This window comes from Schistocerca nitens, chromosome 2 (genome assembly GCF_023898315.1).
Source record: "Schistocerca nitens isolate TAMUIC-IGC-003100 chromosome 2, iqSchNite1.1, whole genome shotgun sequence".
Classification (NCBI taxonomy): Eukaryota; Metazoa; Arthropoda; class Insecta; order Orthoptera; family Acrididae; genus Schistocerca; species Schistocerca nitens.
In genome coordinates, this window is record NC_064615.1 from 1,040,643,530 (window position 1) to 1,040,666,658 (window position 23,129).

The following is a 23,129-nucleotide window of genomic DNA, read 5'->3' on the forward strand; positions in this document are numbered from 1 at the left end:
AAATTCTACAATATTCCTTCTACTTGTGCATTATTTTTGAATTACTGTCCTGCATATTCATTAAACGCCAACAAAACTGCCCATTTACACAGCCATTCTCTATTTCCCAAGTTCGCATGCAGTTCAGGATGTACAGTCGTGGACAAAACGAGCGAGACCCCTCGCCTTTTCAGTATGCTGATCCGCCCAGCTTTAAAGTCTGCTACACAGCATAGTAGGCAAGGCGGCGAAGTGCTACCAACATACTCTGCACACGCATGAAATTGAAAAACTGTCCGAACTTTGTCAGACTGTTTTCAATCATGTGTAACACTATATTAATTCTGATTAGTGTGTTAAATACAACACGTAAATATAAGATATAAATGAAAGAATAAACGCTAATTAGTATGAACTGTACTAATAATATAGAATTTCAGCTTATCGAGATAACATAACTGTTTTAGTAAAACAAAGTACCCTAGATTGTTACGAATTGGCGAAATATTATGCGCATTCTGCCATGAAACGGTCTGTCAGCGTTCAGACCAGTCATACTGGATTACCCTTGCTGACCTACCATGGCCGGCCGGAGTGGCAGAGCGGTTCTAGGCGCTACAGTCTGGAACGGCGCGACCGCTACGGTCGCAGGTTCGAATCCTGCCTCGGGCATGGATGTGTGTGATGTCCTTAGGTTAGGTAGGTTTACGTAGTTCTAAGTTCTAGGGGACTGATGACCTCAGAAGTTAAGTCCCATAGTGTTCAGAGCCATTTGAACCATTTTTTTGACCTACCATGAAAGTGTGCAAATTTAGCAATAGTGAAGATTCATAACGAAATTCAGTTAAAAATCATCCAGTGCCACACTTAAGTCAATTCAGTTATTGACAGAAGCGTATCCCAGTATTAATGCCACCGCTTTTAGAAGTGCGGGCATTCCCATTGCTAGCTAGCCTAAGAACCACTTCGCCTAATGAACGTTTTCTGGCTGTGGCGAGTCTAATGGAGAATTTGAAACATTTTAGAATACTTTGGCAGCTATGTAGCCGTTTATTTCCTGGGGTGGTGCAGATTTATCCTACTAAATTTACTCGCTAATAACAGTATTTTGTTATTTCGATGAACATTCCGAATGATTGTCACATAAGCGGTGACAAAGGTAGACAATTAATGTTTTTGAGTCCAGAAAACTCCATACAACAGAAACTGCAGATCATTTTGTCATTTTCATTGCGAAATTGCCAGCTTATTCATCTCTGGGGTAATAATAGAGGGCTGTTTGCTTGGGTTGTCTGCTATCATAGTAAAAGGTGTTTGCTACTGCAAGGGAGGTTTCGTTTGTTTATGGTTCTAATCTTGATGGAGGCAGATAGACTATCAGTAAAGCCATTTTAAGAAATTCTCGCGCCCCCAATACGTTTTATTGCTACCTTTACTCTGTACCGGCGCTCTTTGGATGTCAATATGAAACTCTTGTAGATTTTCATACTTGTTACTGCCTACTTTTTCCACTTCTGTCAATAACTGAATTGAATTAAGTGTGGCACTGAATGGTTTTTAACTGAATTTCGTTATGAATCTTCACGCATTGCTAAATTTGCACACTTTCATGGTAGGTCAGCAAGGGTAATCCAGTATAACTGGTCTGAACGTTGACAGACCGTTTCGCGGCAGAATGCGCATAATATTTTGCTAATTCGTAACGTTCTAGGGTACTTTGTTTTGCTAAAACAATAATGTTATCTCGATAAGCGTAAGTTAATTTTTATTAGTACAGTTCATACTAATTAGCGTTTCTTCTTTCATTTATATCTTATATTTAGGTGTTGTGTTTAACACACTAATCAGCATTAATATAGTCTTACACATAATTGAGAACAGTCTGACAAAGTTCGGATAGTTTTTCAATTTCACGCGTGTGCATGGTATGTTAGTAGCACTTCGTCGCCTTGCCTGTTATGCTGTGTAGCAGACTTTAAAGCTGGGCGGATCAGCATAGCGAAAAGGCGAGGGGTCTCGCTCGTTTTGTCCACGACTGTACGTCACTCACCATTTCTTCTGTACTTTGAACTATATTACAGAATCAACTATTTAATATAACCATCCCGTCAGCATCTGTATCGAGACGATCTTTGCCGGTCTTTAGAAAAGCACCCGCATATTGTCTTAATTCTGGGTCTTACTGCGCATGTTTATTTTTAAACTAAATATTTTAACATGTTGCCCTAAGTTTGACTCGTGCAAACATGCATTTGCTTAATCTATCGCTGTGCTTTATTTATTAGGAGCAGAGTCTACCACAAATCTCCAGCCAATAATACGACGGTCCCTAGGTAATTTGGCTGCTTGTAACATATTGCTTGCTACAATTTATTTCTACAATTGCACATCCATGCGATATGGCATACTCGTACCAAACCAACAGTTTACACTGCTCCGTCCACGATCGAAAATTGGCTGATATTACAAATAGCTATTTCTTCATGAACTAAGTTAAGCTGAAGCTGAATTGCTGAATGCGCTCTTCGTACACAGAAAATATCGATTAAGTTCTACAAAATAGATGTCTGTTTCAGAATCGAGGTGGCCACTGAAATAAAATGTAGACTTTCTAGAACTGTTAAGTTATATGAAATTAAATCTACAACATACTCCGCAAGCCACCTAATGGTGTGTGGCGAAGGGTACTTTTTGTAGCACTAACTGAACCCTCCAGACCTGTTACACTCCAGAATAGCGCGAGGAAGAATGATTGTAAGTAAGCCTCTTCACTGGATCCAGCTTCTCAGACTTCCCCCCAAGGTCATTAGACGAGACATATGTGTGAGGGTGAGCGGGGATGGGGGAAGTCGTATGTTGTCCAACTCTTCCCGAAAAGTGCCCTCTCGAAATTTCGATAGTAAATCTCTCTGTGATGCACAGCATCTCTCTTGTAACGTCTGCTAATGGAGTTTGTTGATCATCTCGGTATCGCTCTCATGCCGACTATGCCCCTATTCGTTGGAGCTTATCTATCTCTTCTGTGAGTCCTATCGGGTGGGGATCCCATATAGATGAACAGTACTCAAGAATCGACTGAACAAGCGCCTTATAAGCCACTTTCTTCGTGGATGAGTCACACTTTCTTAAAATTCTTCCTATGAATCTGAGTATGGCATCTGCTTTTCCCGTTATTTGTTCTTTGTGTTCATTCCATTTAAGGTCGCACTGGTTAGTTACTTCTAGATATTTTACGGAAGATGCCATTTCCAGCGATTTGTCATCCGTAGTGTAGCTATAGAGTATGCGCAATATGTTACATTTATTTACATTCAGGGCCAACTTCCATAGCCTGCACCATTCATCAATTGTCTGGAGGTCATTCTGCAAAGTCGGTACTGTCTTCTGGCGCTGCTACTTTGTTACTGACAACAGCATCATCTGCGAACAGTCTTAGAGAGCATCCGACGCTTTGTACTTGATCATTTATACGTACTGTAAACAGTAATGGTCCCATCACACTTCCTTGGGATACTCCGGAGATTACCTTCACATCTGTCGATTTTGTTCCGTTAAGAGTGACATGTCGAATTCTGTCTACAAGGAAGTATATTTTTGCCGGCCGCTGTGGCCGTGCGGTTCTAGGCGCTTCAGTCTGGAACCGCGTGACCGCTACGGTCGCAGGTTCGAATCCTGCCTCGGACATGGATGTGTGTGATGTCCTTAGGTTAGTTAGGTTTAAGTAGTTCTAAGTTCTAGGGGACTGATGACCACAGATGTTAAGTCCCATAGTGCTCAGAGCCATTTGAACCATTTTGAAGTATATTTTTCACTTTTCGGGACGATATCAAATGCCTTCCTGAAGTCAACGAACATGGCATCAGCCTGAGCGTCATTGTGTCCAGACACGTTTGGCACACCTGTACCACCACGTACAATGGCTACAGTTAACCAGCCGTTCCCATGTGAAAATGTGTCATTCAAATCAATGCTGAAATTAAGTCTGCAACCACAAAACACAGATGGTCCATCTAGCAATGCGTGTGCAGCAACTGATTTAATTGTATTCTTCTTCTTGTCAGCGCCAGATGTTGACATTTCTACATCTTCTATGGTCTTATATATTGTCTGTCTTGAGCACTTGCCCGCGAAAGGCAAAGGTCCCGAGTTCGAGTCTCGGTCGGGCACACAGTTTTAATCTGCCAGGAAGTTTTGTGTGTATTTGTTTTACGGCCTTCCTAAAAGCGGGAATGACCTGCACTTTCTTCCAGTCACTAGGTATCCTTCGGTGCTCACGTGATCTACTACAGATTACTGATATGGCGGGAGCAAGTTCTCTCGCATAGCCTTGTAGCATCTTATAGGTATCTGATTTGGTCCTGATGCCTTTCCGCTACAAAGTGATTGTGGTTGTTTTTCCGTTCTGAGATCGAATATCTCAATATCTGCCATGTCGACTTTCGTATGATGATCTTCCTGTCTGAAACACTTTCGGAAGACCGAATTCAGTATTTCTTCCATTGCGATGCTAGTATTGTCACTGAGTGAATGAATAGATGATTTTGACCCTCTTGCTGAGTTAACATACGACAAAAACCTCTTAGAGTTTCTGCTCACATCGGTTGACAATGTTTTACTCTCATAGTCACTGAACACTTCTCTCATTGCTCTCCTTACATTCATTTTCGCTTCCTTCAGTTTTTGTTTGTCACCTAGGTTTTTATTTGTCTTGAATCTGAGATGATATTCTCTTTGTCTACGTAGCAGTTTTATAACACGGCTGTTAAACCATCGTGGGTCTTTCCCATTCCTTAAGATCTTACTCGGAACTTACTTGTCTACGTCATATTACACGATTCCTTTGAGGTTTTTCCATTTGTTTTCTACATCTTTCTTCGTCATCACCGAAAATTAGATGCTGACTGCTGAGGTACTCTCAAATTTGTATCCTGTCAATCTTGATAATCAGAAATATCTTCCTGCCTTTCTTAACTTTCTTTGTAATACTCGTTGTCATAGTTGCTATCTCAGCATTAAGATCACTGATACCTTCCTCTACATTAACTGATCTGAAAGGTCTGTTTGTTGCCAGGAGGTCTAAGGCCTTATCCTCACAACTTGTTTCTCTAATTATCTGCTCAAAGTAATTTTCGGCCAAGACATCCAGAACAATGTTACACGAATCCCTGTTACCAATTTTGATAGCATGACGTCCCTAATGTATACCTGGTAAGTTGAAGTCACCCCCTATTACAACGGCATGAGAAGGAAAACTATTAACGATAGTCTGCAAGTTCTGTCTGAAGCGCTGTACCACTAGAGCTCCTGACCCAGGCGGGCTATGAAAGCATCCAATGACGATTTATGAACGACGATTGATACTTAACTACAACCAGACTAATTCACAGTCGGATTCCATGATAACCTCGCTAGATTTTTATCGAATTCCTTACTGCAATAAACACGCCGCCACTACTGGCGACTAACCTGTCGTTACGAGAAATTTTCCAATAGGACCTTAGGGATTTCGCTTGGTTTCAACAAACTTTCTGTTCCTAATACTAAATGTGCATTATGACCTTTAGTAAGCGATACAACTTCTGGTACCTTTCCTTGGGTGTTTCCGCAATTCACTAAAATCGTATTAATCTTTTCTGTCTCTGATCTGCGACGATGAACGTTCTCTGAGGGCAGTGTGGTTAATTTAGCAGGCAAATCGTCTTTGATTCTCTAGCCTAAGAAAGCCCCATGTGCACGCCACACGCACTTCGCTATCATAGTGGCCTCTTCCTGTCATTAGAGCGCGCTTGACATATTAAGGGGAATGCTGCACATCTGTACCTGATAGCGCATGTAATACGCAGACGATACCTTCACAGCGTCGTCTGAGCCTCTGGTTCAGACCTTCTACACTGGAACAAACAAGAGGATCGCGACCAACCTGGTTGCGCTGCTACAAGTAGGCACCTCAACCTGCACCCCGCGTGCGATGCCTTCAGCATATCAACCACCCGGCGAAAGGAGACAAGGATGCCCTCAGAACCCAAGCGTCAGGCCTCATTCGCGCCGACATGTGCCACTATACAGAGCCATTTGCACCCAATGCGTTCTGTAGCTACCGAAAAGGCCTCTTCTTTCCCGCATTACCTGTTATTTCCCAGAGGACTCCCATCACCTGCCTAATATTAGAGCTCCCAATGAAGCTTACCCACCGTCTGCACCTGTCCGGACTGGGCAGGAAATCGGCAGCTGGCCCAACAGGAGAGGCACCCGTGCTGGCTCAGAGTTATCATCAACATTGGGTAACACTTAGTAACTGTTGCTAAGCCGTAGGGGGCCGTCTGCGCGAACTGTTCCCTCTTTCGCCTTCAGCTCAGTGAGACGCGAACCCACCACTGTCTGCCACCTACACTCGAGTGATGACGGACACATCAAATGTCGCGTATCAGAAGACGCAGCGAGACCTGAGTCACCAGGGAAGGCCAACGGTATCACAGTGACCTGAAACAGAAAGCTCTTAAATAGAAATAAATTTCTCTACTGAAGCGGATGTATCTGCAGTTACCTGTTTCTAGAAATTCTGCTTACCCATAAGCTACTGCACAGGGAAATTAATGAAGAAAGAAATTTATTTATAGTTCGGCAATGCAGATTATATAATATTTACGTGCAATGGCGGCAGCTGTCCTCACGTGTCTGATTGTTCGAGTAAGCGTAAGCATAGCTAGTGATGCATACCATCCCTCTCCCCAACTTCCTTCTTCCCCCCCCCCCACTCCCCACCCCTCACCCCCCACAACCACAAACATACGACGATGAGGCACGTGCAGCCTCGCTGTTGACAGATACATGCAGAACGAAGTAAGCAGGAGCGTGCATCTATGCAACGTGTACATTATACAGCAAATTTCATAATTTTAACGTGGTTTATACTCTCTTATGTAAAAAATTTGCTCCATTCCCTACTTCACCAACGTATGGATCGATTTTTTTTTTAATTTCTAAAGCAGCATCTGTTTTTCTTCATATGTTCTAAATTCCACCAAAATCGATTCAGCAGTTCAGTTGAGACATTGTGGGAAATGGCTCTGAGTACTATGGGACTTAACATCTATGGTCATCAGTCCCCTAGAACTTAGAACTACTTAAACCTAACTAACCTAAGGACAGCACACAACACCCAGTCATCACGAGGCAGAGAAAATCCCTGACCCCGCCGGGAATCGAACCCGGGAACCCGGGCGTGGGGACATTGTGGCTGGGTTACTTCCGCATTTATAATATTAGCATTGACAGTATTGGATTGTACTGGTGCTGCTTGTTATTCTTTCACTTCTCAAATGCAATAAGGACAAAATGTACCTCTGCGGATACAACAAATGAATGAGCACTTACGTTTCCAGAAACCACGGACCCTGTAGTACAATATTTATACTGTTTAAAATTATGTCAGTGACTCATACAGAACTGCTATGGTCTACTTTACATCTCGCAGATGAGATAAAAGCTTTGAACCACTATTTTCTACAGAAGTATCCTTCACGGGGAAACAGGAATACAGCGATCAGATTTTGGGAAGTTTATTGACAACAAAGTACCACTGTTTCGACGGGTAGAACAAAAATCTCAAAATATCCCGCCCCACTAGGTACTGGCACAGAGACTTGTTTCTAGTATGTAGTAATACCATTAGGAGCTTCATAGGAAAACATTGGGGGAAGTGGCAACAAAACGACTATTCACGTTGGTGTGTAGAATATATGAGTCTGGCGACATACCATCTGACTTTCGGAAAAGCATCATCCACACAATTCCGAAGACGGGAAGAGCTGACAAGTGCGAGAATTATCGCACAATCAGCTTATCAGCTCATGCATCGAAGCTGCTTACAATAATAATATACAGAAGAATGGAAAAGAAAATTGAGAATGCGCTAGGTGACGATCAGTTTGGCTTTAGGAAAAGTAAAGGGACGAGAGAGGCAATTCTGACGTTACGGCTGGTAATAGAAGCGAGGCTAAAGAAAAATCAAGACACTTTCATAGGATTTGTCGACCTGGAAAAATCGTTTGACAATATAGAATGGTGCAAGCTGTTCGAGATTCTGAAAAAAGTAGAGGTCATATACAATATGTACAACAACCAAGAGGGAATAATAAGAATGGACGATCAAGAACGAAGTGCTCGTATTAAGAAGGGTGTAAGACGAGGCTGTAGCCTTTCGCCCCTACTCTTCAATCTGTACATAGAGGAAGCAATGATGGAAATAAAAGAAAGGTTCAGGAGTGGAATTAAAATACAAGGTGAAAGGATATCAATGATACGATTCGCTGATGACATTGCTATCCTGAGTGAAAGTGAAGAAGAATTAAATGATCTGCTGAACGGAATGAACAGTCTAATGAGTACACAGTATGGTTTGAGAGTAAATCGGAGAAAGACGAAGCTAATGAGAAGTAGTAGAGATGAGAACAGCGAGAAACTTAACATCAGGATTGATGGTCACAAAGTCAATGAAGTTAAGGAATTCTGCTACCTAGGCAGTAAAATAACCAATGACGGACGGAGCAAGGAGGACATCAAAAGCAGACTCGCTATGGCAAAAAAGGCATTTCTGGGCAAGAGAAGTCTACTAATATAAAATACCGGCCTTAATTTGAGGAAGAAATTTCTGAGGATGTACGTCTGGAGTACAGCATTGTATGGTAGTGAAACATGGACTGTGGGAAAACCGGAACAGAAGAGAATCGAAGCATTTCAGATGTGGTGCTATAGACGAATGTTGCAAATTAGGTGGACTGATAAGGTAAGGAATGAGGAGGTTCTACGCAGAATCGGAGAGGAAAGGAATATGAGGAAAACACTGATAAGGAGAAGGGACAGGATGATAGGACATCTGCTAAGACATGAGGGAATGACTTCCATGGTACTAGAGGGAGCTGTAGAGGGCAAAAACGGCAGAGGAAGACAGAGATTGGAATACGTCAAGTAAATAATTGAGTACGTAGGTTGCAAGTGCTACTCTGAGATGAAGAGGTTAGCACAGGAAGGGAACTCGTGGCGGGCCGCATCAAACCACTCAGTAGACTGATGACAAAACACTTGCAGGAAAATAATCCAATTAACTGTTCTTAAAAAATTTCACTAAATAAATGAGATAAATAAAATCTTTAAACCAACAAAGAAAATAAAAAATTTAAAGATAAAGGTAAGAAACTTTTTCAAGCTAAGTATCCATAGAATGTCGGCCTGATTAAGTTGAAGAAAGGTACAGGGAAGTGGGCACAGTAAAGTCTGTCCTCAAAACAACCTAAATGCGCAGAGGAAGCAACGATGAAAGCTGAGAACAGTGGCGTTGGTCCCTACCATAAGCTTTCAGAATGTCCTGAGATGATGAGATGAGGAGAGGCTCTCGAAGCCAGAAGAACTGGCTCTTCTAGTCCATGCGTCAGCTTTGATAGCTGCCGGCTGTGGAATACTCTTGACACTATTTCCTTGTCACGTGCTATGGGGACAGGAGTAGGTCCCTTGGAAGTGGCGGCCTCTGCAAGCACCGGTACCTCAGCCTTGTATCCGGTCGTGACTGCTACGTGGAGAGAGAGCGATGCAGAGGTTTGCAGGGGACGTGTAGACTCCACGCGTGACAGAGCTGACAGGCGTTGACTCTTTATTTTGCGTACAGCGTGTTACAAAAATGTACGGCCAAACTTTCAGGAAACGTTCCTCACACACAAAGAAAGAAAATATGTTATGTGGACATGTGTCCGGAATCGCTTACTTTCCATGTTAGAGCTCATTTTATTACTTCTCTTCAAATCACATTAATCATGGAATGGAAACACACAGCAAGAGAACGTACCAGCGTGACTTCAAACACTTTGTTACAGGAAATGTTCAAAATGTCCTCCGTTAGCGAGGATACATGCATCCACCCTCCGTCGTATGGAATCTCTGATGCGCTGATGTAGCCCTGGAGAATGGCGTATTGTATCACAGCCCTCCACAATACGAGCTCGAAGAGTCTCTACATTTGGTACCGGGGTTGCGTAGACAAGAGCTTTGAAATCCCCCATAAATGAAAGTCAAGAGGATTGAGGTCAGGAGAGCGTGGAGGCCATGGAATTGGTCCGCCTCTACCAATCCATCGGTCACCGAATCTCTTGTTGAGAAGCGTACGAACACTTCGACTGAAATGTGCAGAAGCTCCATCGTGCATGAACCACATGTTGCGTCGTATTTGTAAAGGCACAGGTTCTAGCAGCACACGTAGAGTATCCCGTATGAAATCATGATAACGTGCTACATTGAGCGTGGGTGGAAGAACATGGGGCCCAATCAAGACATCACGAACAATGCCTGCCCAAACGTTCACAGAAAATCTGTGTTGATGATGTGATTGTACAATTGCGTGCGGATTCTCGTCAGCCCACACATGTTGCTTGTGAAAATTTACAATTTAATCACGTTGCAATGAAGCCTCATCCGTAAAGAGAACATTCGCACTGAAATGAGGATTGAAACATTGTTGGATGAACCATTCGCTGAAGTGTACCCGTGGAGGCCAATCAGCTGCTGGTAGTGCCTGCATACGCTGTACATGGTACGGAAACAACTGGTTCTCCCGTAGCACTCTCCATACAGTGACGTGGTCAATGTTACCTGATACAGCAGCAATTTCTCTGACGCTGACAATAGGGTTTTAGTCAACTGCACGAAGAATTGCCTCGTCCATTGCAGGTGTCCTCGTCGTTCTAGGTCTTCCCCAGTCGCGAGTCATAGGCTGGAATGTTCCGTGCTCCCTAAGACGCCGATGAACTGCTTCGAACGTCTTCCTGTCGGGACACCTTCGTTCTGGAAATCTGTCTCGATACAAACGTACCGCGCCACTGCTATTGCCCCTTGCTAATCCATACATCAAATGTCCATCTGCCAACTCCGCATTTGTAAACTTTGCACTGACTGCAAAACCACGTTCGTGATGAACACTAACCTGTTGATGCTACGTACTGATGCGCTTGATGCCAGTACTGTAGAGCAATGAGTCGCATGTCAATACAAGCACCGAAGTCAACATTACCTTCCTTCAATTGGGCCAACTGGCGGTGAATCGAGGAAGTACAGTACATACTGACGAAACTAAAATGAGCTCTAACATGGAAATTAAGCGTTTCTAGACACATGTCCACATAACATCTTTTCTTTATTTGTGTGTAAGGAATGTTTCCTGAATGTTTGGCCGTAACCTTTTGTAACACCCTGTATATCTCTGATATTGCATCAACCATTCTACAATACTTAAATTTCTGCTTGACAGTATTGAAGCAAACAAAACTCATAAAAAGATAACAAACCATCATCCGCAGATAATTTGATATTTATTATATGTAGTGTATCATTTCTCAATGTAAATTTAATTCATTCAGTAAGTCTTTTTTAAAATCCAACAAGTCGTTTACTTTGTTTCCTGAACAGTTTATGAGGACTATTGCAAATCATACCCTCTAACTTTTTAGAAAATACTGCCAGTTTACCAACGATTTGTCTCCATCATTATGAAAATACTTAACAACAGTATGTTTGTCAGCAGTACTATGAAGAGATGCAGAACATAATTTCTTTAATATATTGTCATGTCTAAACTGTAATCCAGTCCAAATCCAATGGCAGTGTGGTCAGTGATGTTCACCACTTAATCCAGAAATAAACGTTTATTACCGACAGAACTGAATACCTGGATGCAATATTCCAGAAAGCAGTTGTTTATACACGCATAGAATACTCCAAAATCTACCAACATTCGAGACATAAGATACACTCTAAGACGAAAAATATGGCATTAGTAAAGTAGTAAAATGTTGTTCAACTCAGTCTGTGTTATTGTTGTGAGCTCTGGTGGATTACGTGCAACGAAATGAGTAGCGTCGCTGTGTGGCATGTTGTGCTCGCCAGTTCAAACCCGATTACTGGCAGTTATTTGTTTCTCTGAATTGATCATTTCTTGAAGATTCTTCAAATACACTCAAAGATAAGAATTATCCAAGTGGGATGAATATTGGTAGATGTTACTTACATGTGCGGACAAACAAATGATTATAGTTTCAGAAGTATTGAGTGATTTGTTCAAAAGAAAGAGCTTCACAAATGGAGCAAGTCAATAGCGTGTTGCTCCAACTCTAGCACTTACGCAAGCCGACTTGGAAATGACTGACAGAGTAGTTCGATGTCCTCCTGTAGGATATAATGTCAAATTCTGTCCAACTGGCGCTGCAGATCATGGAAATCCCGAGCTGGTTCGAGGACTATGCCCGTAAGAGTTCATATGTTCTCCACTGCTGAGAGATCCGGTGACGCTGCTGGCCAAAGTAGGGTTTGGGAAGCACGAGAAGCAATAGAAACTCTCGCCGTGTGAGGGTGGCGTTATCTTGCTGAAATGTAAGCCTAGGATGGCTTGCCATGAAGGATAATAAAACAGAGTGTAGAATATCCACGTACAGCTGTGCTGTAAGTGTCCTGCGAATTACAACCAAATCTAATGGAACCCCAGACCATCACACCTGGTTATCAGGCCGTATGGCTGGCCACAGGACCGTATCCCATCGCTATACAGGCCGTCTCCATACACGTCTTTGTTGGACATTAATGTTCAGCTCGAAGCGGAACTCATCACTAAAGACAGTTCTACTCCAGCCAATGAAACTCCAGAATGAATTCAGATAATCCCTTCTTGGTGCATACTTTCTAGAAATGATAGATGTAAAAGAACAAATATTCTGAAGATGGTCGGATTTGAAGTGGAGACACAGAACATTCCAATCGGCGACGCTGCCCACTTCGCCACACTTTATGCACTGCAGCTCGAGACGGTATCACGAACTGAGCTTAACAATATTTTATTATCTTCATACTAATTTCATCATAAATACTTAACAATTTATTTTCAAGAGAGTTCATAACACTAAAAACTTTTTTGAATTTGTTTGATAAAGCTGAATTTTATGAAACTTTTTTGGAATGTCTTTCAATGGTATTGTTCAAGAGTAATGCGGTGTCATCAAGCATCGACAGATTCTTGCCAGCAGTCAACCACCGCAGAGATTGCCGCATGCCAATGCAGCATCTCCGGCGACGCCAATCCGGACGAAGCTCGAGCCGTATTCCGGAGTCTGCTATGAAACAGGGCCACACGAGACATGCCGAAACATCTAGATTTGCTAAACTTCTAGCTGCTAGCGTCCGGAGTCATTCAGTCCTTGTTCTGCAGAGCTTACGTCGGACTAGCGTGAACTGAGCACAGAGTTGTTATCATGTTCAAAATGTGTGTGAAATCGTATGGGACTTAACTGCTAAGGTCATCAGTCCCTAACCTCACACACTACTTAACCTAAATTGTCCTAAGGGCAAACACACACAATCGAGCCCGAGGGAGGACTGGAACCTCCGCCGGGACCAGCCGCACAGTACATGACTGTAGTGCTTAAGACCGCTCGGCTAATCCCGCGCGGCGATACAAAGCAACGTTTTACAACATTTCTATTTCTAACCAACACACGGTCATCACAGGTATCGAATCGAAACCGGTTTTCATCAGAAAACGCAACAGACGTCTACCCTGACTCCAATGATCTCTCGCTTGACTCCACTAAAGTCACAAATGGCGGTGGATTGGGTCCATGGAATGCACGCTATAGGCAGTCTGTCGCGGGCTGTCCTTGAAGTAACCGATTTACGACAATTCGTTGAGTCTCTGTGGTTCCAGCTGCTGTTCAGACTGCTGCTTCGGTTATACGATACGCCAGAGCGATACCCAAAACAGGACGGTCTTCCCTCTCTGTAGCGCCAGGTGGCCTTCTGGAGCCCAGTCATCTTGCGACCATACATTCTCGTGGCCACCGCTGTCAGAAATCATGTACAGTGGCCACATTTCTTCCTTGTCATTCTGGGGTATCAAGGAAGCAACATCCAGCTTCTGGTAGCCCTATTACGTGGCCTCACTGAAACACAGTCAAGTGCTGACAATCGCGTATTTGTCGCCTTAAGACTAACATCATTTCACCACGTCCAATGTCAAAGGTAACTTACGCCTACGATCGTTACAGAGTGCATTTAAAAGAAACCTGATTTGTATCCTCATAGTGGTCCTACTAGCGACATTCTTATGCGACTGACGCCAAACTGGAATAGATGTCATCGTTCAGATGTAGAAACATGCCTATCAAATTTCGTTTAAGTTGCACAACTCCTAGTGATTTTCTTCCCGTGTAATTTCTTTGTCCATCACTTCCACTACCAGTTGCTCGCGCTCTTCCTTTCAGTTATTTGGCGTATATACAATGCTGGCCATTAAAATTGCTACACCACGAGGATGGCGTGCTACAGACGCGAAATTTAACCGACAGGAAGAAGATTCTGTAATATGCAAATGATTAGCTTTTCAGAGCCTTTACACAAGGTAGGCGCCGGTGGCGACACCTACAACGTGCTGACATGAGGAAAGTTTCCAACCTATTTCTCATACACAAACAGCAGTTGACCAGCGTTGCCTGGTGATACGTTGTTGCGATGCCTAGTGTAAGGAGGAGAAATGCATACCATCACGTTTCCGACTTTGATAAAGGTCGGATTGTAGCCTATCGCGATTGCGGTTTACCGTATCGCGACTTTGTTGCTCGCGTTGGTCGAGATCCAATGACTATTAGCAGAATATGGAATCGGTGGGTTCAGGAGTGTAATACGGAATGCCGTGCTGGTTACCAACGGCCACGTATCACTAGCAGACGAGATGACAGGCATCTTATCTGCATGGCTGTAACGGATCGTGCAGCCACGTCTCGATCCGTGAGTCAAGAGATGGGGACATTTGCAAGACAACAACCATCTTCACAAACAGTTCGACGACGTTTGCAGCAGCATGGACTATCAGCTCGGAGACCATGGCTGCGGTTACCCTTGACGCTGCATCACAGACAGGAGCGCCTGCGATGGTGTACTCAACGACGAACCTGGGTGCACGAATGGCAAAACATCATCTTTTCGGCTGAATCCAGGTTTTATGTACAGCATCTTCATGGTCGCATCCGTGTTTGGCGTCATCGCGGTGAACGCACATTCGTCATCGCCACACTAGCTTATCACCCGGGATGATGGTATGGGGTGCCATTGGTTACACGTCTCGGTCACTTCTTCTTCGCATTGACGGCGCTTTGAACAGTGGACGTTAGATTTCAGACCCGTGGCTCTACCCTTCATTCGATCCCTGCGAAACCCTACATTTCAGCAGGATAATGGACGACCGCATGTTGCAGGTCCTGTACGGGCATTTCTGGATAAAGAAAATGTTCGACTGCTGCCCTGACCAGCACATTTTCCTGATCTCTCACCAATTGAAAACGTCTTGTCAATGGTGGCCGAGCAACCGGCTCGTCACAATATGCCAGTCACTACTCTTGATGAACTTTGGTATCGTGTTGAAGCTGCATGGGCAGCTGTACCTGTACACGCCGTCCAAGCTCCGTTCGACTCAATGCCCAGGCGTATGAAGGCCGTTATTTCGGCCAGAGATATATGTTCTGGGCACTGATTTCTTAGGATCTATGCACCCAAATTGCGTGAAATTGTAACCACATGTCAGTTCTAGTATAATATATTTGCCCAATGAATACCCGTTTATCATCTGCATTTCTTCTTGGTGTAGCAATTTTAATGGCCAGTAGTGTAGTTGATACTTGTGATGTAATAACGTATTGTCAGATTAGATATTATCACGGTAGCTGCTAGCTCACAGTGCAAGATGGAACCAGGCGACTGTCCAGAGGCGCCGGAGGTGGCTGGACGCCTCAGGAAGGAAGGGACGCCTCCGCCTCCACTGCCGCCTCCCTAGTGTTTGGCTAGACGCCTCCCAACCGCCGCCTGCCCAGCCGAGTGTCCCATTACGGGCATAATGGAGCGGCTCCGGGCGCACAATGGCCGTTAATCCAGCGGAGGCCGGCGCCCGCCTCAAGATCAACACCCGGACCGCGCTGCTCACCTACCTGCTGCCTAATTGACTTCGTCCGCCCCTCCCGCACGAAGCTGGAGCCGTGGCCACTGCGGGAAATGATGGTTCGCTCTAAAGTGTGCGGCAGCGCCACTCTGATTACCTAGTATCTCCGTTGTATAGGCTGTTTCGTGTATAGGTGCAGATATTGTGATTATTGGTGCCATAATGTGTACTAACTTTAGTGAGTTGCCTCTTTTCCTCAGTGTCTAACAGTCTTCCCGCAGACACATCACCAATTTATTACTTGATCTCAGTTGGTCTATTCTGGAGAGGGGAAAGCGGCTGGTTAAGTAATTGTCAATGTCAATGAAATTCACCAACAGCTGAAACTATTAGCCTTTAAAATAAAATAAAATAACATCTAAAGTTACGCGGCTATTGGTGAATTTCATTAACACTGACAATAATTTATTACTCGATGTTTTCAGCACGGACGTGACTGCACCTCGGAGTGGACTACGCCTGTCAGTATAGACTAACTGTTTTGCATCCACGTATCCACACTTTAATACCTGACCTGCTGCCCAAGGAAAATAAATATTAATGACTTGCTTGTGCCATGCGTACCTGAAGGTACTGTATGCCTCCGTAGCTGGCCAGCACGGCAGAGTGCCATGTGAGGGGCCATGCTCGATTTCCTGCTACGGCGGAGTTTTTCTCTGCTCGTCTTCAGCATCATTTTATCCTCATCGAGACACAAGTCGCCGAAGTGGACTCAGCTAAAATGGTTTGCACCAGGAGACCGGTCTATTCGACGGTTGGTCCTAGCCCCACGGACACAGATGCACTAACCAACCTAAAAAGATACTACTCAAGATAACTATAGTTGTAAAATTCTCTCGAGCTTCCAACTGCGTCAAGTCCTTTAAAATCCGCACGCTTTCGGCCGAGCCCCCCCCCCCCCCCCCCCTGCCCATTCAGCCATTGTCAAGTGATGACTGTTCTACGGTTCCTTCTATCGTCTTTTGTGCCAGTTCGAGAGTACAACTATACACACAAAACCGTATAACGCAATGTTTTCGTTGCGCACCCGCTTCAGCCTTCCGACGGCCGGGTCCCTAGCTGTGTTTTGCTTTAGACCACCGCCCTGGCCGAAAGTTCGTGGATCTTAAATCACTTGGCGCGTTCTAAAAGCTAGAGAGAATTTTATCACTACCTATCACTGCGAAACCATGTATTCATATAATAGCTATAGTTATTAGTCTGCAAATGAAGTAAATATTGATGTAATGTTGTTCAATAAACTGTTCGTAGTCATCAATAGAAATATCTGCACTTATACCCCCTAACACAATGTATAAGGTGTGCTCAAACGAAAAGGAGACTACTTAGGTATGTAAGGACACTTTAATATAGAGTTAATGTGGTACAGTACAACTATAAACACTTATCACGGGCATTGATACACCGACCCAACAGCGAAGGAGGGTAGTGAATGGCTTCAGTGTAGAAACTGACAGATGCAGTTTCACGTAATGTCCTGCACTTCCTTGGAGCAGGTGAACCTCTGACCTTTAAGATCTGCTTTAGCAGGCCGAAGGGCTGAAAGGAGAATGTTCCAAGACTTTCGATCGATATTTTGGAAGGAGCTCGAGGGTTTTCTTGTGCCTATATAACCTAGCGCTGTCGAGGGGATACAGTATCCCGTTCGAGAACTTGCCCCTTCGCTTGTTCGTGATGATCTGTTTGAGCCTCAGGAACGTGTTACAGTATTGCTCAGAGATAACTTTCACGACCCGTGGTAGCCAGTCGACGAGCAGAGATTCTTCTTCGTCGAAACAGAAACTGACAATCAATTTTCCGCTCTTCGGGGCAGAATGAGCTTTTCTCGGAGGAGGTGAGCCTGATGCGGCCACTTTATGCTCATCCGTTTTAAGGCAGGGTCGAGGTGAAGACACAACGTTTGTTAAACTGCCACCGCCTGAGCAATGAAATCCGTTCCTTGCTCCACGTATCTCAACAGACGGCTCAGGAAAACACCGATTCTCTGTGTCTGCTGATTCTCTGAAAGATGCTGCAACAACCATTGTGCACAAATCTAGCTAAAACGAAGAGTCCCGTCGATTACGTGATGAACGATTCCTTTGCTTTTCGACAGTTCAGCAGCAACGTCACGTGTTGTGATCGGACAGTTCATCCATATGAGCTCCACCTCATCTGAAATCGTGCCACTGTTGGTGACAAAGTACGTCTGCCAGTGCGTGGAATGTTCTTAATCTTTTCTACTCTGAAACAACTGGATTATTGTGCACCGTGCGAGACACTGCTTTCCATAAACCTGTTTCATCCTGCGCTAAATTTGTGAAATGTGCTCTACTTCTGCGTGAAGATATTGGGTAACCGCTCTTTCTTCTGATCGTGAGCAACCCATCCTGCAACGAACGGCGAAAAAATACTCCACAAATGAGGAAATTGCTGTAAGGCCGTCAAATCCGCTTGTTCAACTCTGAATACCACCATGCCATCTCTCGGTAGAGACATCCATCCACTGGAAATATATATTACGCCGCTACAGGGACGGTCTCCTTTTCGGTTTGGCATATCTTACAACAGGCTGTGCTGTGAGCCAAGTGGTTTTGAGATAAAGGCATTTGGACCCACAATGGGAAGGAACTTGAGAAAATTAGCTTTTACGTGCCCTTTACCTAAATATTCTCTTGGTACTGGGATGGATAAAAATGGAAACACGGCGAGAAGTTCATGCTTGAGCATAAATTCTGGTGTTAGTCAAGCCTGCAGGTTGCGCTGTTGTATTTGACCACGAACGGCACTTGGAGTGTTGCGTTGCAAGAGTCAGTCATGGTCAGTACAGTGTTCTGTGCAGCTGTGACTGCATCATGTCGGAGGTAAGTGAATTTGAAAGTGTGCAGATGGTTGGTGCACGTATGGAAGGTGTTTTCGTAACCAAGGTAACCGAAGTGCTAGCTGTTTCAAGAGGCTCCATACCGAAGATTCACCCCACGTACCAAGAAAGCGGGCAAACGTCTTGCGCTGTGTCACAACGTGCACGAAAGTGTTTGCTCAGTGATCGTGACAGGTGGCCATTGAAGAGGATTGTGACGAAAAATATGAAGACAGCAGCTGCAGAAGTCACTGCACAACCTGGTATCAAACTCGCGAGCCCTGTCCGCACCAGAATGGAGCCCCACAAGCGGGGAATTTCAGGGCAAACTGGAATTCCAAATACCACTCATCAGCGATGCAGATTCCCGTAATAGGAAATCATGTTGTAAAAGTGAAAAAGTCAGAGCTCTTAAACAAGGAAAATAGTTTTCGATGTTCTGTAGCACTTAGAAGGAAAATAAGGTGCAAACATGAAAGGGCTTTATATTACCTTGTCAATATTTTTTTAAGTACATGTTTACTCGAGCACATAAATCTAGATGTTTTGAAATATTTGGACACGTCTTCCGTTCTTTCAGATCTCAGGACGGTGGAGAATTTATCATACGAGCTTTGTCAAGCACATTCACTACGAATTTTGCTTTGGATGTAAATAGTCTTCTATTATAATCGTGCTACTATACTTCGATTTTGATCTAAGAACATAACCTCACTTCCACCGTTTAGGTGACAAGTTGCACACCAGACAACACTCGCAACACAAGCAGTTTCAGCGGTTCTGTGTCAACAAAATCGATCACTCACGAGATGCAAGACTCATTACGCCCAGGTTTCGCTGCGGTCACGTCTCTGTGATTACCGTGAGTGCGGTGTAAACCATTTCGGTATATAAACCTGTTCGATCCTTTGCACGGAATTATTTCTCCCCGACTGCTCTTCATCTGATTCCATGTAACTCTCGTACTGTGCTGCGGACTAGTTCTTCTTGGAACAACACAGCGCCTATCACCACTCAAACTTTACCATTCTTTGTGCCTGTTTCTGTTACTCTGTTGCTTCCATTAAGCATTTGTTGTAAAATGGTGTTACTGGAAATACAAAAGTTTCATAAGCAGCATTGCGCTTGTGGTAACCGTAGAAACGTAATTTGCAAATCCTAAAGATTCTCACTTCGTGCATGGAATATTTTGTGTCGTAACACGGCACAAACTACAATGGTTAGTAAGAGGAACCACGTAGAATGTGAAAACCATGATAGACCCTAACCTGATCGCAAGAAATGTAGTACGGAGGAAACGTAACGACGGCAAGTAACGGTAGCTGAAATAATTGCTCATGAATAAACCAAAAATTGTTTTAGATGAAAATCAGAGTGCCAATTAAAAATCCGAGTTCAGAAAGCAACGTTCCTTTGTACTTGTTGTATTTGTAGATCGGAACGTAGTGAAATCAGAAACACGGCCGATCCTTCACCGGCCCTGGAGTCGCATTGTTTAGCTTCTGCAGCCTTATTATATTGTCGAAGTGGGCTGCCTTTGAGCACTCCACAGATTCTATACCAAATTTCTTTGGAATTCTGTTCAACTACGTAGCTATGTACGCCAATAAGTTTGTTTCCTTTTCTTCCATTTCTTCTTTCACTTGGGAGCTGACGTAGTAGACGTTCGATATAGGTTGTAGAATAAACATTTTTCTGGAAGACTTCTCGTAGGTGCCAAAGTTCAGAGATAATTTTCTCTTCGTCTGACAGGGTGCGTATCCTGTGGATTAAGGTCTCTTAGACACCATTCCTCTTACCATAATGGTAGCAGGCATCGACCTGGAGGTAATGATTTGTGTGGGTCAGCTCGAGGTAGACATTTGTGCCCAAGTGACCAACCTGTTTCCCGTCTATAAATCTATATCCAGCACTTTTCGTGGCGCAGGGTACCCCGTATTACCAGTAGTCGTTTCCTATCCTGTCCCATTCGCAGACAGAGCTGGGAAAAGTGATTATCTATATGCCTCCGTGTGAGTGCTAATTTCTCGAGTCTTTTGTTAGTGGTCCTTAGGTGAAATTATGTTGGCGGCTGTAGGACCGTTCTGCAGACAGCTTCAATAGTGTTCTTCGTAAAAAAAAAAGTCAACTTTCCTCCAGAGATTTCGGTTTAACTTCCCAAAGCAGATCAGTAACATTTGTGAGTTGTTCAGATTTACCAGTAACAAATCCAGCAGCCCGCCTGTGAATTGCTTCATTGTATCCTTTAATCCGACCTAGTGCGGATCCCAAATACTCGAGCAGCACTCAAGAATAGGTTGCACTAGTGTCCTATATGTGGCCTCCTTTACAGATGAATGTCATTGTACTAAAATTCCTCCAATAAGACAAAGTTGACCATTCGTCTTCCCTACCACGATCTTCACATGCTCCATCCTCGTCATACCATTTTGCAAGGTCACAGATATTTAAGCGACGTGACTGTCAAGCAGTACACTATTAATGCTGCATCCGTAGATTACAAGTTTGTTTTTCCTATTCATACGCATTTACTTACAGCCTCCTACGTTTAGAGCCAGCTGCCAGTCGTCACACCAACTACAAATTTTGTCTAAGTCATCCTGTATCATCCTACTGTCACTCATCTCCGATATCTTCCCGTACACCACAGCATTATCAGCAAACAACTGCAGGCTATTGCCCACCCTGTCCGCCACATCATTTATGTATATAGAAATTACTACGAGTCTCCTATCACACTTTCCTGGGGCACTGCTAATGATACCCTTGTCTCTGATGAATAGTCGCCATCGAGGACAACATGCTGGGCTCCATTACTTAAGAAGTTTTCTTGCCACTCACATATATGGGTATATATTCCGTATGCTCGAACCTTCGTTAACAGCCTCCAGTGGGGCACAGTGTCAAATGTTTTCCGTAAATCTAGGAATGTGGAACCTGTCTGGTGCCCCTCATCCACATTCTCAGTATATCATGAGAGAAAGGGGAACTCTGACTTTAGGAGAGGAGCGAGGCTTTCTAAAACCGTTCTAATTCGTGGACTTAAGCCTCTGGTCCTAAGAGAAATTTTTTAAATACGTTCTAGAGCTCTGCAGCAAACCGATGTTAAGGATAGGGTTAATAGAAGAGATAGAGAAGATCCAACGGAGAGCAGCGCGCTTCGTTACAGGATCATTTAGTAATCGCGAAAGCGTTACGGAGATGATAGATAAACTCCAGTGGAAGACTCTGCAGGAGAGACGCTCAGTAGCTCGGTACGGGCTTTTGTTAAAGTTTCGAGAACATACCTTCACCGAAGAGTCCAGCAGTATATTGCTCCCTCCTACGTATACCTCGCGAAGAGACCATGAGGATAAAATCAGAGAGATTAGAGCCCACACAGAAGCATACAGACAATCCTTCTTTCCACGAACAATACGAGACTGGAATAGAAGGGAGAACCGATAGAGGTACTCAGGGTAACCTCCGCCACACACCGTCAGGTGGCTTGCGGAGTATGGATGTAGATGTAGATACTCGTCTGTAATTTTGCGGGTCCGTCCTTTCACGCTTCTTATACGTGGAAGTCACCTGCGCCTTTTTCCTGTCACTTAGGACTTTGCATTGTGCGAGAGGTTCGCAATAAATGCAAGCTAAGTAAGGGGCCTGTGCCGTAGATTAATCATTATATCACCGAGTTGGGATTTCATCCGGACCTGGCGACTTATTTGTTTTCAACTCTTATATTCGTTTCTCTACGCTAGATAGGATTACCACAATTTCGTCCAAACGGGACTGAGTGCGATGGTCACACGAAAGTATTTTTGTACGATACCCCAGAATCAATGATTTCTTAACCGCGGAATTGAAAACGTCGGTTCTCGTTTTGCTAACTTGCACTGCCACACCATACTGGTCATCGAGTGACTGGATGGCTATCTCAGACCCGCTTATCGATTTCACATACCAGAATTTTCTAGGGTTCTCACCTAGATCTTTTGCTGAGATACAACGGTGGTTATTGTGGTATAAATCGCGTACACATCTTTTCACAGGCGTGCGAACCTCTACTAACATGTGTATGTCATCGTTTGTGAGTTCTCTTTTGAATCGAGAGTGCAACCGCCTCTGCTTCGTCAGCATTTCTCGAATTTCGTTGTTGAACCATGGTTGGTCATTTGCGTCCTTAATCCATTTACTAGGCACATTGCTGTGTGTCAAAACTGAATCAAATATAAGCTTTCTATAAAGATTTGTTTGTATGTGTCAAAACTCCAGACACAGATTTCGAAAACCTTCTCCTCAAGTAACATG